This window comes from Lolium rigidum, chromosome 1 (genome assembly GCF_022539505.1).
Source record: "Lolium rigidum isolate FL_2022 chromosome 1, APGP_CSIRO_Lrig_0.1, whole genome shotgun sequence".
Taxonomy (NCBI): domain Eukaryota; kingdom Viridiplantae; phylum Streptophyta; class Magnoliopsida; order Poales; family Poaceae; genus Lolium; species Lolium rigidum.
Genome location: NC_061508.1, coordinates 250,668,449 through 250,680,668, shown reverse-complemented (window position 1 = coordinate 250,680,668; position 12,220 = coordinate 250,668,449). Strand labels below are relative to the sequence as shown.

The 12,220-nt window shown below is 44.4% G+C and overlaps 1 long non-coding RNA gene across 1 annotated transcript; it reads left to right on the top strand.

The window, feature by feature from the left end:
- Nucleotides 1-7,506: 7,506 nt before the first annotated feature.
- On the top strand, nt 7,507-10,405 carry LOC124683498. The gene is made up of 4 exons (XR_006996713.1): nt 7,507-7,581; nt 8,295-8,346; nt 8,462-8,604; nt 10,157-10,405. It is a non-coding gene; the product is annotated as an uncharacterized LOC124683498 (long non-coding RNA).
- Nucleotides 10,406-12,220: the final 1,815 nt, after the last annotated feature.

Genomic DNA, 12,220 nt, shown 5'->3' with positions numbered 1-12,220 from the left:
TTTCTGAGCTACCTACAGGGAGGTAGACCCAGATTCGTGACAGCAAAGAAATCTGGAACTGCGCAGTAATCCAAATCTAGTACTTACTTTACTATCAAAGACTTTACTTGGCACAACAAAACTCAAAACTAAGATAAGGAGAGGTTGCTACAGTAGTAAACAACTTTCAAGACACAAATATAAAACAAAGTACTGTAGCAAAATAACACATGGGTTATCTCCCAAGAAATTCTTTCTTTATAGCCATTTAAGATGGGCTCAGCAGTTTTAATGATGCACTCGTAAGAAATAGTAGTTGAAGCAAAAGAGAGCATCAATAAGCAAATTCAAAACACATTTAAGTCTAACATTCTTCCTATGCATAGGAATCTTGTAAATAAACAAATTCATGAAGAGCAAAGTAACAAGCATAGGAAGATAAAACAAGTATAACTTCAAAAATTTCAGCACATAGAGAGGTGTTTTAGTAACATGAAAATTTCTACAACCATATTTTCCTCTCTCATAATAACTTTCAGTAGCAACATGAGCAAACTCAACAATATAACTATCACATAAAGCATTCTTATCATGAGTCTCATGCATAAAATTATTACTCTCCACATAAGCATAATCAATTTTATTAGTTGTAGTGGGAGCAAATTCAACAAAGTAGCTATCATTATTATTCTCATCATCAAATATAGGAGGCAAAGTATCATCAAAGAAAATTTTCTCCTCAATGCTTGGGGGACTAAAAAGATCATGAAAACCAGCTTCCCCAAGCTTAGAACTTTCTATATCATTATCAACAATGGTGTTCAAAGCGTTCATACTAATATTACTACCAAGCATGCAAATAAGATTCCATAGGTTTTTTAATTTTCGCATCAAACCATCCATGTCTTAAATCAGGAAATAGAATAAGAAGCTCATTGTTGTCCATTATGCCAAACTAGTGTAAACAAGAAACAAAAAGATGCAATTGCAGGATCTAAAGGAAATAGCTTCGAGCACAAACACAATGGCGCCGTGAAAAGTACTCGTTACCCGGAACCGGAGTATGAGTGCCTTTTTACCTTTCCTCCCGCAACGGCGCCGGAAAAGTACTTGATGTCTACGGGAGCTTCTATTCTTGTAGACAGTGTTGGGCCTCCAAGAGCAGAGGTTTGTAGAACAGCGAAGCAAGTTTCCCTTAAGTGGATCACCCAAGGTTTATCGATCTCGAGGAGGAAGAGGTCAAAGATATCCCTCTCATGCAACCCCGCAACCACAAAGCAAGAAGTCTCTTGTGTCCCCAACACACCTAATAGGTGCACTAGTTCGGCGAAGAGATAGTGAAATACAGGTGGTATGAATAAGTAGTAGCAACGGCACAGAAAAGTGCTTTGCCCAGGATAGTAAACAAGCAGTAGTAACGCAGCAGTAGTAACGCAGTAAAACAGTAAACAAGCATCGATAGCAGTATTTAGGAACAAGGCCTAGGGAATAGACTTTCACTAGTGGACACTCTCAACTTTGCTCACATAACAGAATAGATAAATGCATACTCTACACTCTTGTTGGATGATGAACACATTGCGTAGGATTACACGAACCCTCAATGCCGGAGTTAACAAGCTCCACAATTCAATGTTCATATTTAAATAACCTTAGAGTGCAAGAAAGATCGACACGACTAAACCAAGTACTAACATAGCGTGCACACTGTCACCTTCACGCCACGTAGGAGGAATAGATCATATCAATACAATCATAATGATAATTAACTCCACAATCTACAAGAGATCATGATCATAGCATATGCCAAGTACTAACACGGATGCACACACTCGTCACCATTACACCGTGCAGGAGGAATAAACTACTTTAATAACATCACTAGAGTAGCACATAGATAAATTGTGATACAAAACACATTGCAATCATAAAGAGATATAAATAAGCACTTCACTACGCCATTCATAACAGTGAGTAAGTATTCCGTGAAATATAGCCTAAGAGACCCACACGGTGCACACACTCGTCACCTTTACACACGTGGGACAACGAGTCTCCGGAGATCACATAAGTAAAACTCACTTGACTAGCATAGCGACATCTAGATTACAAGCATCATCATATGAATCTCAATCATGTAAGGCAGCTCATGAGATTATTGTATTGAAGTACATAGGAGAGAGATGAACCACATAGCTACCGGTACAGCCCCGAGCCTCGATGGAGAACTACTCCCTCCTCATGGGAGCAACAGCGGTGATGAAGATGGCGGTGAAGATGGCAGCGGTGTCGATGGAGAAGCCTTCCGGGGCACTTCCCCGCTCCGGCAGGGTGCCGGAACGAGACTCCTGTCCCCGGATCTTGGCTTCGCGATGGCGGCGGCTCTGGAAGGTTTTCCGTATCGTGGTTCTTCGTATCGTGGTTTTTGCGACGGAGGCTTTAAATAGGCGGAAGAGCAGCCTCGGAGGGGGCCTGGGGGGCCCACACCATAGGGCGGCGCGGCCCCCCCTCTGGCCGCGCCAGGGTGTGGTGTGGGGCCCCCAGGGCTTCTCTCTGGCGGCTCTCGGGTGTTCTGGAAGGCTCCGGGAAAAATAGGACCCTGGGTCTTGATTTCGTCCAATTCCGAGAATATTTCGTTACTAGGATTTCTGGAACCAAAAACAGCAGAAAACAGGAACTGGCTCTTCGGCATCTTGTTAATAGGTTAGTTCCAGAAAATGCACGAATATGACATAAAGTGTGCATAAAACATGTAGGTATCATCAATAATATGGCATGGAACATAAGAAATTATCGATACGCCGGAGGCGTATCACCGGGGAGTAGAGGTTGTTGGGGTTGAAGCCGCCATGCGGCAGCACATCCTGGTAGTGGGGCGACAAGTTAGGCGTCACGCACCCGGGAGTGCCGGAGGGGCCGTCGTTGTAGAAGGCGGAGGACGACGGAGAGAACACTCCCGGAACGTACACCGGCACGTTCATACTATATGGGCTCGCGTTGGTGGCGGCGAGACACCCTGCCATTAAGTGCTGGTGCTGGCGCGCCGCCAGAGCCTTCTTCTCCTGCTCCGCCGCCCTCCGTCCTTTCCGCTCCGCCGTCGATAGCTTCCGGCGCAGACAGTCTTGCTGCCATTGATCGTCGGTCCATCCTTCCGGCTTCTTCTTCGGAGCCGACGCCTTCCGCGGCTTCGCGAACGGCGCTTTCGCCCCTTTCGTCGCATTGCCCGGCGGCTTCTTGGCCGCTTTCTTGGCCATCTTTTTGGGGGCTATGGAATGGGGAGAGGGTAGCGGCGCCATGGAATGGGGAGAGGGTAGCGGCGGCGGGTGGACGGCGGGAGGGAGAAACAAATCGGCGAGATAGGAGAAACGAATCGGCGGCGGGATATGTGTTGGGAGGCCAGAAATGCGCGGCGGGATAGGCGCGATATGGCGGGAGGGGCGGGCTTTGGCGGGAGTGGGAGACGATTTTTCACTGAGCCGCTGACGCGTCGGGCCCGCGTCGGTTCGCCTCGCTTTTCGTTGTGTCCGGCGTGCCCGGAGCGTCCCCTGTGGGACGGGGATGGCTCGGGGCGCCGGACACCGTATCGGGCGCGCCGGACAAAAATGGGCTTTGGGAGACGCGGCTGTAACGTTTTTTTGACCCGGCGCGTCCCAAATTGTTTTGGGGACGCTTTGGGGGGACGCGGCTGGAGATGCTCTCAGACGATGTACCTGATTGTGTGTGTGCTTTCGACTTCATTTTCAGTAAAAAAAATAAAATTTTATTTTCAAGTACTAGCGTGCTCTTCTTTCTGGGTATGCAATATCATAACATCAAAACTGAGCCGAGAGAAAGAAAATGGACAACCTTGAGTGCGAGAGACAACTGCTGCCACCATAAAAAGAGACAGCTTGTTTTTTTTACACGGTTGTTGTGCGCGTTCGGTGATGCAACTTGCATCGCCTTTCGCGGGTTGGTTTTAGGCGATGAAGTTGACGGTAGGCAACTCGATCAACTGGTTGGTTAACTCTATTGTGCAACTTGAGGGTCTCCTTTGGAACCATGAATAGGTTCAGTGTATTGTGATATTTCCAAGTAAAGTAACGAGTCCCCTACCTTTTGTGCATTTCATGTGGCCAGGAACAACTGAAGCCGATCATCAGTTGCTACGTAGGAGCGCTCTCCATCCTCGTGCCTCGAATTTGATATAGCACAGTGCCATGAGTGCTCCAGGACAAATATGCACGCCAGCTATATGATACTGTACCTCGAAGGAGTGCAGCGGTACTCGATTCCAAATGTCAAGTAGCTGCAAAAGGTGTGAACTTGAATATTTAAGTCGATCCAGTTAGGACAATAGTACCACGGCTGGAACTTCAAACTCAGAGCAAAACATGCAACGCGCATAGGAAAAAAGGGGCATCAAAACATGCAACGCGCATAGGAAAAAAGGGGCATCAAAACATGCATCCGCCAGGTCTTTGTGCAGGTGTTCCAATGCTTCACCTCTTGCTCATGTTTAAGTGCCGGTAAAAAGACAGTGTTTGGTGGCATGGAAGAACATTTGCAAGCCAAAGAAGTTCGGCAGATTGGAAGTCAAGGACCTCAAATTGCAGGGCCTCGCCCTTAGAGTAAAGTGGCTTTGGCTTAGGCGCACAGATCCAGAGAGGCCATAGCAAGGCCTACCTGGGCTAAATGATCCTGAAGCTGCAGGAGTGTTCAAGATCCTTGCAAGATTTACAGTGGGAGACGGGCGTTTGACCTTTTTTTTTGGAGGGATAGATGGATTAGCGGATATACAGCGGAGGAGTTGGCGCCGGAGGTTTTCGCCATGGTTCCCACCAGGAGGAAGAATACTCGCCTAGTGGCGGAGGCGTTACAGGAGGACGGATGGATATATGACATACAAGGGGAGATGACCGCTGAGCTTTGGATGCAATGCCTGACCTCGTGGGAGGCAGTGGAAAATGTGGAGAGGGATGTCACGAGATCTGATCACATCTCCTGGAAAGGTGTGGAATCGGGGACCTACACGGCGAAGGGCACGTACAAGATGCTCTGTCTTGGAAGCGTCTGATGGAGTATGAGTGAGCTGGTGTGGGGGTCCTTCTCCCCCATGAAGTGCAAGATGTTTGCATGGTTGGCTCTGAAGTATAGGTTGTGGACTTCAGATAGGAAGGCGAGACATGGGCTCCAGGAGCGGCCTGATACGTGCTACACATGTCTGCAAGAGGAGGATAATGTTGATCATATTCTAGTGCTATGCCCATACGCGAGACTGGTGTGGTGTAGGGTCATACGCAGTGCGAACCTACGGATAGCGGATCCAGGATTCACGGGGAACCTACAACGATGGTGGACGGAGGCCCGCAAGCGAGTGCGGAGGATCGACAAGAAGCACTTTGACTCGATGGTCATCAACACAGCATGGACGCTCTGGAAGCAGAAGAACACGAGGGCTTTCGGAAATGTGAGGGAGCAGAAAATAGTAGACCAAATGTTGATGGAGATTAGAGAGGCTTTCCACTTATGAGAGAGGGCCAAGAGAGGAGGGAGGCTAGGTATAGCGAAAGAGTAGGCCTAGGCGGAGGGAGGCGGTGTGCGTGTGTTCAGCACTGGTGTGCTTTCTTGTACTTTGATATGCTTCTTCTTCTGTAAAGATAAGGCACGCTTTTCGCGTGCTCTCGAAAAGAAGTGCCGGTAAAAAGATCCGTCGTGTCTGGAGCTCTGAATCCACGAGACCAACTGTCGATCGCACAAGGAGGAAGATAGACACCACAGTTTTGAATTCCCTAAGACACCAGCTTCACCCTCTTGCTGTCGTGAAATTGAGAACAAGCAATTGCGTGGGTGCTTGGCCTATGCCAGAGCGCTCCACGATAGCGATGAGGCGCGCGCTGGTTGGGCGCTGGTCTCCCTTCACCTCCACCGATTGGGGAGCGTGTCGTGACCTGGTTGGCTCAGCAGAGGGAGGAAAAAAACATCAAGGTGACAAAAGGTCCCGATCCCGACCCAGCAAACCCTATCCAATTTTCCTCCTGCGTGCTGCCGCCGCCTTGGGCTCCTCTCGCACCTCCCCTCCTCTCTGCGCCGGTGGACTCGCACCCCACGTCGTCTACCTCCTCTCATCCCCGCGCCTCTAATCCCCTGGCTGCACCGGTTCCTGCTTCGATGCCTCCTCTGCGCCGGCGCTAGCGTCATTTGCTTCCCCATCGTGGCCACCTCAATAGCAGCTGTTGCCAGAGGTCAGTGCGGGGGACGGTGGATGGATGATCAGGGCCACGGCCTTGCCCGCCTAAGAGCTGATGCTGCAGGCATGTCGGAGATCTCCATGCCTCCCAGGACATGCTCTGGGCACACATCCACCGCCTACCCGCCCGGTGAGTTCCTCCTCCCCAACCTGCCGATTCTTGCACAGTGTACTATCGGGCGGTGTCGCTAATGCATGTTAGTTGTCTGTGCTAACAGGAACGCGCTGGTTGTAAACATGGAGAGGGAGGAGGACGTGGTGACGCATAGAAATGAGATCTGCAGGGCCGACCCGCCTTTGCGGTGGGCGCCGTTCAGGTATGTCGTCTTCCAGGGCAACACATCTCCTCAGGTTGCACTGAACTTTTCCCCTACTTTTCATAGTACTTGAGTTGTTTTGAATGCAAATCATCTTTGATAAATTGAGCATAATGTTTCTGCCCTACTTTTGTTTACAGATTACAGAGATATATATTATCAAATCTAGAAAGAAATGATGGAGGCAAAGAGAAATTGTGTTGGCTGCAAAATTAGAAGATTTATAATGTATTGCAGCAACAATAGGTGGAAATATTCAGCTCATGCTTCAAATATAGCGGAAGTCCGATCCTCTTTTCGTCCAAGCAGAAGTTACACCACTACCGCTTCTTCGAGCCGATGGTATTGGTGCCTCTTCTTGACCAAGGTTGTTTTTATCCTTCAGAATCTGATGGAATTTTGTTTCCTCTGTTTTGATGGGTTATATGTTAGGTTGCAAGAATTAATTAGTCAATATGTTTAAACCTGCAACTTTGTGGCAACAAAATTAGAGGTTCTAGGAGGAAAGCCTTTCTTGGGCACTACTGGGAGAAATTGAGAATTAATTAGGGCTCATTCTGTTACTGTTGATTAGTTGTTCTTGCCGCCGGAAGGAGGAGATGCCATGGAGGAATCGCTGGTGCTTTTCTCCTTCAAATCTCACAACTCAAGCAATATTTTTATTTATTTTGAACTACCTTGTCTATTTCTACTGTTATAAATAGACCGGCCCCTTCTGTTTCAGTTTCAATGCAAATGATATGTGTGACGTGCATGGTATAGAAGAACTATTTGGTTTATGTGGTTGAATAATACAAATATAGTAATAATTCTTTTGCTTTGATCATTTAGTCATCATGGATAAAATAGCTTACTGCCAATCTTGCTAGTCTTGCTATATGTAATGCAGTATAACTAAAAGAATCTTTTCTCTTCCTTCCATTTTCAGTGATAGATAATAATTCACATTTATTTTTCTCCTAAAGCTCCAGGAAGGTGAGGGGTGTTTTTTGCAACACATTTAGAGATTTTGATTGGGCAAACCTGCAAAGGAAGTTATAAATAATTTATTACAAGGTAAATTCAATTTTGTTTTCTTTTTACATACATATTGGTAATTTTGTATGGATTAATAGAAAGTGGATATTTTTAGGAGTCTTTGCAGGTACGTGCAAATTGTTTGATGTAACATTCATTGTGTCCAAAGATTAATTGATATGAGTTCTATTTGCGGATTATTCCTATTCATCTACTTCAATTGTAATAAAATAAATAAACCACATTTGTTAGGACGTGGCCTCTCCAGATTTATGTTTCCTTGTTGAATGGCTTATAGCAGTAGTAAATTACTTTTATATATTATATTGTCATGTTCCATCCATGTGGTGCTCTTTTCTCGCATACGTTGTTTAATTACATTTACAAAAAAAAATTTGTTTTTTTTGGGTTAATCCATCCTGTTTTTCTTCTCTATTATTTTTATTTACCACATAGAAGTTTTTATTATTGTACTGATCCATACTGTGCTAGCACTATTAATAAGTTACAGAAGTCCAGTGTCGGTTTTATGTGTTAACGGTTATGCTTTTTTGTTTCCATTTTGTAAATGCAACTTTTTCCTAGATTTAGCTTTTGCACATGTTATATTTATATATTTTCCCTTTGTTGAGGTTATCTTGCCATCTCATATGTAATGTCAATCAGTTTATTTCCTGTTGTTATTGCCTTCACATTTGATATGATCTTTTCTTTAGCAACTACGAAGCTTTTGTAACCTATCGAATGTGTAGTTGGAGCCTAAGAATTGGGTTAGTCAAGAGGGAGGCTTAAATTATGTTCCAGGTAACACTTCACAAAAGAATCATTTATCACAGTTAGTTGTCTACTCTCCTAAGCTGTTATCTCTTGGAATACTCTAAACAACCAGGACAGATGATGGTTATGTTTTTAATTTCAGCTGGACTGAGATGGTCCATCATTCAGAAGTGCAAAGTATATGCTCCACCATGCACCTTTTTATGAAGAACGGAATACAAAGAAGGCAGCAAGGAGAGTGGTGTATAGTTCCCGCCTCCATCTTTTGGGCAGTGGAGGCTCAAGGTAAGCATAGCCTTCTCCAACCGTGCTTCCTTACATGTTAATGCATAAACTGTGTTATCCACCATTGATGCTTCTGTGCTCTTAAACGTATGCAACATCTAGATGTCCTATGATTAGTTGCTTGTTTACTTGCTTAGTAGGGAGAGACAGAACTTGCTACCTAGGGGTTTAGTATATGGCTGTAGTATGTTCGTATGAATTATCATACACTGCTGCAAATTATAGTATTTAATTGTTATACCGTGAAGGTTCTCTGCGTGGTGAAGTGTAAAATGTGCCTGCTTAGTTTCTTTGTCCTTACTAATAAGTAATAACCAAAAAGTAACATGTTGTTTATTAATTAAAGGTTCTTTATTAGTTCAAAGGTATTGTTGTGACTATAGGTGCAGGTTGTGTCTTAGTTCAAACGCATTGTTGTGACCTCTGACCACCCCTGCTCAGGCTTCTAAAATTTTATACCATGAATTGCAAAACTGGGCATCTTGCTATATTTCGTCGACATGGAAATATGTACATGAGAATCTAGAACTTACTTAGCCTTGGCGTTTGTGTTTTATGACACACAAATTTGATCGATTATGAGAACTTACTAGGATGCTTGTATGAAGAATGCAGGGAAACAATATTTGTGACATGGGTAATGCTGCTTACTTTTTACAAAGAAAAATCCTTCCCTACAGGGACCATTGCTAATTGATATGCTTGTTCATAACATGATTTAATTGGCTGCTTTTTGATACACTACAGAGTTTGTAATAGGGAACTTTCCTTATTTTGTGCATCTTTCCACTATAAGAACTAATTAAATATTCACTTCTGGAATTTTAGTTACTCTCTTTTTCCGAGCATGTTATGAATTGATGCATACACAGTTGCCTTTCGTGCATTGGCGCATTGCTAGATTCTAGACTGCAATTCTTTTTACCAACCAATGGACTATCAAATGTTGATGCATCAAGTGCCTGTCTTTTTAAATGTTTCGGGCTTTTTAATTTCTATGATTTAGTGACCTGAATATTGTTAGGAGATGATACACACTCTTCAATTTTTCTTACCTAAACAATTGCTCTGACCTTTTTATGGAACCATAAGTCTCCTTCCATTCCTTACATTGTGTGTTCGACTTCGATGCTTGTGAGTTGGCTATCTAAGGTTCTTTGGCTCTTTTTATTTATCCATAAGGAATTATTTGGTTCATTTGATTATGCGGGTTTTATGACATTCAAAAAGGCGCATCACTTTCTTTTCTGCTGTAAATTAGCCTACGCTTCTGTTTATTCTTCTTTTCCTATACTAAACCCATTATGCTATTCAGTAACAAGGTGGTTTGTTGCTCCACTTTTAACTGTTTGTGTTGGCTTTTTATATTTGTCATCAGTAAAATGTATGTGCTGGAGAACACCAGCCGAAACATAGTATTTTTGCAGCCTCTGGTTTGATGGGCCTCCACAATGAGGATGTCAATTATCCTATGAAGAGATGCCTGTTGTTACTTGTTTGTTTAGGCCGGCTTTCCATCTGCTACTGTTATTGTTTACTTATCTTTTGGCAGGGCGATGTGGCCACTGTATCTGCAAGTTGCAATTCTTTTTCACCTGACTAGAAAGAAGGGGAAGTAGTTCCATGCATGGTCAATGACTTTGGGCTATATGTGGAAAAGGTATTTTCATAGGATGATTTGCTGGTTCTCCATATCCAGGTTTTTTCCTGTGTAAATGCTTATGTGGATCCTCCTTTCTCCCTTTATAGGTGCCCATCCATCTTGGTGCTGCTGCATGCTCCTTTCTATCCAGGCCTCTTGTACGTGAATTATGCATATGCTCATGTCTAACGGTGATATGTAATACACTATTGAATTGTATTGAAATAAACCCTTTTTTAATATGCAAAACGAAATTCACGAGGAGCCTTGGTAAGCTCACACAGCCACTTTCATGTTCTATGTAAAGTACTGTTTTGTGTAAATTATCTTCTCTATGAAAAACAGGCTTGGTACATGATACATCTGAAATTGTATCACTGAATGCATGTTGTCAGAGCAGATTTCACTGTCCCACTACAGCTAGCCTGCGGTAAAAAAGAAAAGCCAGCCTAGGACCAATCTTTGAAATGATTGGTACGCAATGGACCGGTGAGGAGGCGCCCCATGGGGCGCCCCAACCACTAGTATGCACAACTAGCATCACAATAGGAACCTAACCTACCTTGTGTGGATGATCTAATTTTCCCGATTCTTGGAGACGAAACGGCCCTGGAGATGACGGAACGACAAAATGATACTCACTCCGATCCAATTACTTGTTGTAGATTCAATATATTTAGACATATTTTAGGTAATATTTTGGCTAAATCCACGACAAATAATTCAGATTGAAGGTCAAGAAACAATCACTATCTTTTTCTCATGTTTCTTTTTTTAGGAGATTCTACCTACACATATATACACACATTTAGTTTCAACATACTCTGTTCAAAGGTTGGAAAAAATCCACAAAAAGGAGTTTGAATAATAATTTTGACAAAAGTCAATAATTAAGGGTTATATGTGGCAGCCTAAAAAGGCAATTTCACTCATGTAAGTATATGCAGTACATTCTACCCAAAACCCTTTGTGGTACTTAAAATGTAGAACTTCTTAAACTTTGAAACTTTGCAATAAAACGGCTGTGTGCATCAGTTGATGTAGAAGCTGGAACTAGGCTCCCCATTTCGAAAAAAAAAAATTCTACCCAAAACCCAGTGGACCACCTCTACCCTCCCAGGCTTGCCAATCTACGGCATCCCAAGCCCAACATGGGTCCTCAACTATCACATATTCGGCCAGAGGATGACATGGGGGAGCCGGGAACTCCTGTTTGCCGATCTGGTCGGCGCGGTGTTAGCACCACACACCCTGTGTGGCTGGGGTGGCTAGCTCGGCCGCGGCCCACTAGGAGGTAACTTCCGTTTTTTTTTTCTTTTCTTTTTTCGGGAGCACTATCTAGAGACCGATCTTTGCGAAGGGAAACTTCGCCCCGCACAATGTACGTAGGTTTGACACGTGTTAACCTCGCGTGACACGCCCGCGCTCGCGTAGAGCAGCTCTAGTACTTGCATCCACGCGCGAACAACCGCGTACGTTCAACCGAGCGCGTACAACCGCGTCTATTCGGCCGCACACGTACATCCACATACGTCTGGCCCGCGCACGGGCAAGTACATGTACAGAAGTACAGTCTCCCACACGAGTAAGCATGGGTACAGTTCCGCCAACAAGAAAGTACAGGCACAGAAGTACAGTCGCGCGCACGAGCAAGTACTGGTACATAAGTACAATCGCGCGCACGAGCAAGTACTGGTACAGAAGTACAGTCGCGCGCGCGAGCAAGTACTGCTATAGAAGCACAGTCGTCCACATGGGAAGGTATTGGTACGGAAGTACAGCCTCACACACGAGCAAGTACCGGTACAGAAATAATGTCATGCACATGAGCAAGTACTGATACAGAAGCACATATACAGTAGCGCACACGAGCAAGTAGAGTTACTAAATAAACAAAGACTACATCAAATACACTAAAAATAGAAGTACTTATCAGTTGAAGCACGAGTACAGTTAGGTACACACCATGAGTAC